At 52.2% G+C, this 6,417-nt stretch overlaps 1 protein-coding gene across 2 annotated transcripts in view; it reads right to left on the bottom strand.

Moving 5' to 3' along the window:
- CHST1 (carbohydrate sulfotransferase 1) overlaps positions 1-6,153 on the bottom strand; it is a 204,590-nt gene extending 198,437 nt beyond the window's left edge. The window contains exons 1-2 of one of the 2 annotated variants that reach the window (XM_086959629.1): positions 4,860-6,153; positions 4,156-4,717 (exon numbers count right to left, since the gene is read on the bottom strand). The gene's annotated coding sequence lies outside the window, so the exon portion shown is untranslated. Of the gene's footprint in view, positions 1-4,155; positions 4,729-4,859 lie in introns of those variants that run through there. The other variant, XM_086959630.1, reaches the window with a different exon arrangement.
- Positions 6,154-6,417: the final 264 nt, after the last annotated feature.

Below are 6,417 nucleotides of genomic sequence, written 5' to 3' on the forward strand. Positions count from 1 at the left end.
TATTAAGTTATCCTCTTCTTACTTTTCTTTCTTTGTTTCTTTGCTTCCGTCTTTCTTTCTTTCTTTTTCCTTTCTTTCCTTTTTGTCCCTTTACTACTTTCCTTCCTTCCTTCCTTCCTTCCTTCCTTCCTTCCTTCTTTATTTCTCTTTCCTTCTTTTTGTTTTCTCTTATTTCCTTTTTTACTTCCCTTTATGTCACTCTTTGTTTCCTCCTCTATTTCCTTATCTTTCTTTCTTTCCTTCTTTCTTCCTCTCTTTCTTATATTACTTTCTTTCTTTCAATCTTTCTTCCTTTTCTTCTTTCTTTCTTTCCTTCTTTCTTTCTTTCTCTGTACTTTCTTGCCTTCTTTCTCTCCTTCCTTCTGTTAGCTTCTATTTTTTCATTTTCTTTCTTTCTTTCTCTCTTTTGTTATTTCTCTCTTTCTTATCACCTTTCTTTCCTTCTTCCCGTCTTTATTTCCTTTTCTCTTTCCTTTCGTTCTTACTTCTTTCTTTCTTTTTCTACCTCTTTCTTTTTATTTCTTTCGTAGTCTTTCTTCACTTTTTTCTTTCTTTCTTTCCTTCTTTTTTCTTTCTCTGTACTGTCTTTCCTTCTTTTGCTCCTTCCTTCTGTTGGCTTCTATTTTTTCATTTTCTTCCCTTCTTTCTCTCTTTTGTTCTTTCTCTCTGTCTTTCCTTCTTATCGCCTTTCTTTCCTTCTCCCTACTTTCTTTCCTGTTTTCCTTCCTTCCTTCCTTTCTTCCTTCTTTCTTTCTTCTTCTCCCTCATTCTTTTTATTTCTTTCATTGTCTCTTTCTTTCTTGCCTTCTTTCTTTCATTAATTCATCTATATTTCCTCCTTTCTTTATATCTATGTTGCATTATTTCATTCCTTCTTTTCTTTCTCTCTTTCTTTCTTTCTTTCTCTCTCTTTCTCTCTTTCTTTCTCTCTTTTCTTTCTTTCTCTCTTTCTTTCTTTCTTTTTTTCTTTCTTTCTTTCTTTCTTTGTTTCTTCCTCTCATTCTGTCTTTCTTTTTCCACTGCCAGACTGATTGACTTTTTAAATAGTTCCCGTCAGTGCCAGAAAATACTGTGTATAGTGTGTTATTTTATATACCAAAATAATATTTACTTGCAGTAGCAAGTGATTGTTTTAGATTTATCATGGCCTAGCATATTCCCAAAAAATAAAGTTTTTGCAAAAAATAACAAAACAAAGTGCTAGAAAGCTGCCAGACCAATCGCGGTGCCAATGCTTGTTTTACTCTGCCAACAAAAATTGGCAAATGGAATAAGTCTGGCCTGTTTTATGCATATATTCGTTGTTGTGTGGTACTTCTGAGGGCACAACAGACTGTTCAAGTGGCACGCGCTGTGAAGCACAGCATTTTAGGATGCGTTTCTTGGAAAGGACTTCTAATTTCTCTTCTTCAAACATGTTCTTTTTAGATCCCCCCACCGTTTTCATCCCACATAAAGCTCTGAATATATCCGCTGTTAATGCCAGCCCTGTGCAGGGCACCCACTGGTAATGCCTCGGTATACCCACTGTTAATGCCAGCCAGTAGCAGTATACCAGCTGTTGATGGCAATACACAGTTCTAGCAGCCCAGAACAGAATATGTGCTGTTGATGCCAGAACTGAGCAGTGTGCCCACTGTTCATGCCACAGTGTACCCACTGCTGATGCAATGCCAGCCGAAACATGCAGAACCACTGCCAGCACAGCCAGCTTGAGCAGTGCACTGGCCCGCTGCCTACAATGCCAACCATAAGCACATTCTGCCCACCTGTGCGCCCACCCCAGCTGTCACCACCGTCCCTGGCATACATACACACTGTTGGCATACTGCGCCCTGCACAGTGCGCCGAATGATAACACCTCAAGTCTGAGCTGTGTTTCCACTTTGAACACTACCACCACTGCAGAGCTGTGTACCCTCTGTAAACACTGCCACCACTGCAGAGCTGTGCACCCACTGCAAACACTGCCACCTCTGCAGAGCTGTGTGCCCTCTGTAAACACTGCCACCACTGCAGAGCTGTGTACCATCTGTAAACACTGCCACCACTGCAGAGCTGTGCACCCTCTGTAAACACTGCCACCACTGCAGAGCTGGGTACCCTCTGTAAACACTGCCACCACTGCAGAGCTGTGTACCATCTGTAAACACTGCCACCACGGCAGAGCTGTGCACCCTCTGTAAACACTGCCACCACTGCAGAGCTGTGCACCCTCTGTACACACTGCCACCACTGCAGAGCTGGGTACCCTCTGTAAACACTGCCACCACTGCAGAGCTGTGTACCATCTGTAAACACTGCCACCACTGCAGAGCTGTGCACCCTCTGTAAACACTGCCACCACTGCAGAGCTGTGTTCCCTCTGTAAACACCGCCACCAGTGCAGAGCTGTGTACCACCTGTAAACACTGCCACCACTGCAGAGCTGTGCACCCTCTGTAAACACTGCCACCACTGCAGAGCTGTGTTCCCTCTGTAAACACCGCCACCAGTGCAGAGCTGTGTTCCCTCTGTAAACACCGCCACCACGGCAGAGCTGTGTACCCTCTGTAAACATTGCCACCACTGCAGAGCTGTGCACCCTCTGTAAACACTGCCACCACAGCAGAGCTGTGTTCCCTCTGTAAACACAGCCACCACGGCAGAGCTGTGTACCCTCTGTAAACACTGCCGCCACTGCAGAGCTGTGCACCCACTGCAAACACTGCCACCTCTGCAGAGCTGTGTACCCTCTGTAAACACTGCCACCACGGAGAGCTGTGCACCCACTGCAAACACTGCCACCTCTGCAGAGCTGTGTACCCTCTGTAAACACTGCCACCACGGAGAGCTGTGTACCCTCTGTAAACACTGCCAGCACTGCAGAGCTGTGCACCCACTGCAAACACTGCCACCTCTGCAGAGCTGTGTGCCCTCTGTAAACACTGCCAGCACTGCAGAGCTGTGCACCCACTGCAAACACTGCCACCTCTGCAGAGCTGTGTACCCTCTGTAAACAGTGCCACCGCTGCAGAGCTGTGCACCCACTGCAAAGACTGCCAGCCCAGAGCAGTGCCACCTCCATTAACACTGAGCACAAAGCACTGTGACCACTGCACACACTGCCAGCCCTGACCAGTGCACCCATGGATAACACAGTGGGCACAGAGTGGTGTGACCCCTGCACACACTGCCAGCCCTGACCAGTGCACCCATGGATAACACAGTGGGCACAGAGCAGTGTGACCGCTGCATACACTGCCAGCTCTCGGCAGGGGGAGGCACAGAACACCAGCTGCTGATCCCAGCACTGGGCAACTTACCCCAGTTAATGCCCATCTGCAGCAGCTCTTGAGGCCACAGCAAAGTACTGTTAATAACAGCCTGGAGCAGCATAACCGCTGGTCGTGCCACAGTGCACCCTCTGCTGGTACCAGTACTGAGCATTATATCCACCTTTATTGCCAGAATGTGCCCACCATTAATGCCAGCCCTCTGCAATATGCCCACTGTTAATGGCCCAGTGTACCCGCCGTTAATGGCAATACTGAGCAGTACCCCCACTGCTAATGCCAGTTTACCCACTATAAATGCCAACACTGAGCAGCAGACCCACAGCTCAGATCAGAGTTTACGGCAGGAGCAGCTTCCCCCTGCTAATGTCAGCAGTGTACCCACCGTCAATGCCAGTCCAGGGCAGTGTGCCCGTGTTAATGCCCCAGCATCGCCCATGTTAATGCCAGCCCTGGGCAGCATCGCCCTGTTAACACCACAGTGTACCCACTCTCAATGCCAGTCCAGGGCAGTGTGCTCGTGTTAATGCCCCAGCATCGCCCCTGTTAATGCCAGCCCTGGGCAGCATACCCACTGTAAATATCACAGTATACCCACTGTTAATGCCCCCGCATCGCCCCTGTTAATGCCCGCCCTGGGCAGCATACCCACTGTTAATATCACAGTATACCCACTGCTAATGCCCCAGCATCGCCCCTGTTAATGCCCGCCCTGGGTGGGCGCCCCGTGGTCCCTCCTTTAGCATTGAGCAACGGAGCCGTCCTTGGCTCGTGCCTGTTTGTGTCTTTATTGTGCCAGGAGCCTGCGGCTGCGGCGTGTGATCTTGGTGTCAGCACATGAACCCTTCCAGCCCCCCAGGCACGTGGGCCGCCCCCATACCTTGTCAGCTCCTGGGCAGCGCTGGTGGCGGCCGCCTCCGGGCCGGATGCATCGTCTCTCCGCACTCCCTCAAGCTCCAGCCGCCTCCATGTGCCACGGCCGGCCCGGTGGGTCCCTGGTGGTGGGTGAGTCCCTGGTGGGGAGTCCCTGGAGGGGAGGGCCTGAGGGTGAGTCCCTGCCACTGAGTCCTTGGAGGGAGGTACCTGGTAGTGAGTCTCTTCCAGTGAATTCTTGGAAGGGAGCACCTGGTAGTGAGTACTTGCCAGTGAGTCCTGCCCAGTGAGTTGCTCTGGGTGAGCCTGTGTCGTTGAGTCACTTCTTGCCTGTTAGTGCCTGTCAGTGTGTCTTTGGAGGACGGTAGCTGGTGGTAAGTCCTTATCAATGAGTTCCTGTCAGTCAGTTCTTGCCTGTCAGTGCCTGTTTTGAGTCCTTGTCAGGGAGTCCCTGGCGGTCAGTTCTTGCCTGTCAGCGCCTGACAAGGTGAGTCCTTGTCAGGAAGTCCCCGACAGTCAGTTATTGCCTGTAAGTGAGTCCTTGTCAGTCAGATGTTGCCTGTAAGTACCTGTCGGTGAGTCCTTGGAAGGGAGTGCCTGGGGTGAGTCCGTGTCAGGGAGTCACTCCCTGTCAGTCATTTCTTACCTCTCAGTGCCTGTTGTGAGTCCTTGTTAGGGAATCCCTTTCAGTCAGTTCTTACCCGTCAGTACCTGTCGGTGAGTCCTTGGAAGGGAGTGCCTGGGGTGAGTCCTTGTCCCTGTCAGTCAATTCTTACCTCTCAGTGCCTGTTGGTGAGTCCTTGTCAGGGTGTCCCTGGTGGTCAGTTCTTGCCTGTCAGCGCCTGTTGTGAGTCCTTGTTAGGGAATCCCTGTCAGTCAGTTCTTACCTGTCAGTGCCTGTCAGTGAGTCCTTGTCAGGGAGTCCCTGTGGGGCAGATCTCGCCTGTCAGTCCCTGTCGGTGAGTCCTTGTCAAAGAGTACCTGTCAGTCAGTTCTTACCTCTCAGTGCCTGTCGTGAGTCCTTGCCAGGGAGTCCCTGTCAGTGCCTGTCGGTGAGTCCTTGTCAGGGAGTCCCTGTGGGGCAGGTCTTGCCTGTCTGTCCCTGTAGGTGAGTCCTTGTCAGAGAGTACCTGTCAGTCAGTTCTTACCTGTCAGTTCCTGTCGGTGAGTCCTTGTCAGGGAGTCCATGTCAGTCAGTTGTTGCCTGTCAGTGCCTGTCGATGAGGCCTTATCGGGGTGTCCCTGTCGGTCAGTTTTTGCCTGTCAGTGCCTATCGGGGACCCTTCCCAGGGGACTCCCTTTCCTGGGGGTGGCGAATGGTTCAGCAGCCGTCCTGGGTGATGTTGGCCAGGCTGCGACCCCCTTCTGGGTCCTCACATTGACTCCTTCCAAGAACACTTCGGGTCCAGCCGATTGTGGGGGGAATGGCAGAGGGAACAGGGGTCCGGGCCAAGGAAAGGGGGTGCCCTGCTGTATCCCCCCCCCTTTTGTACCGCCAAATCTGTGCCACCGTGCACCGTGGCGAGATCCGTGTGTAGGGGCCGTTTGGCGATGTGTGGGCCGACACCACTGGCACACTGGGCAAAATCGATGGACCCACAGCACTGGGCAATGAGGACCCACAGCACTGGACGACGGATGGACCCACAGCACTGGACGACGGATGGACCCACAGCACTGGGCAATGAGTGGACCCACAGCACTGGACGACGGATGGACCCACAGCACTGGGCAATGAGAGGACCCACAGCACTGGGCAATGAGAGGACCCACAGCACTGGACGACGGATGGACCCACAGCACTGGGCAATGAGAGGACCCACAGCACTGGACGACGGATGGACCCACAGCACTGGACGACGGATGGACCCACAGCACTGGGCTACGGATGGACCCACAGCACTGGGCTACGGATGGACCCACAGCACTGGGCTACGGATGGACCCACAGCACTGGGCAATGAGTGGACCCACAGCACTGAGCTATGCTTCTGTGGCACCACTAGGCGTTCTCTTAAGGGCACCACTTGGCGATGCTTTGATGGCACCAATGGCCGTTGCCTCTATGGCACCGCTGGGCGATGCTGTGTTGGTACCCCTGGGGATGCTGCGTTGGTGCCACTGGGCGATGCTGTGATGGCACTGCTGGGCGATGCTGTGATGGCACCCCTGGTGATGCTGCGTTGGTGCCACTGGGCGATGCTGTGATGGCACTGCTGGGCGATGCTGTGATGGCACTGCCAGGCGATGCTGTGATGGTACCCCTGGGG

This window comes from Lissotriton vulgaris, chromosome 2_2, assembly GCF_964263255.1.
Source record: "Lissotriton vulgaris chromosome 2_2, aLisVul1.2, whole genome shotgun sequence".
Taxonomy (NCBI): Eukaryota; Metazoa; Chordata; class Amphibia; order Caudata; family Salamandridae; genus Lissotriton; species Lissotriton vulgaris.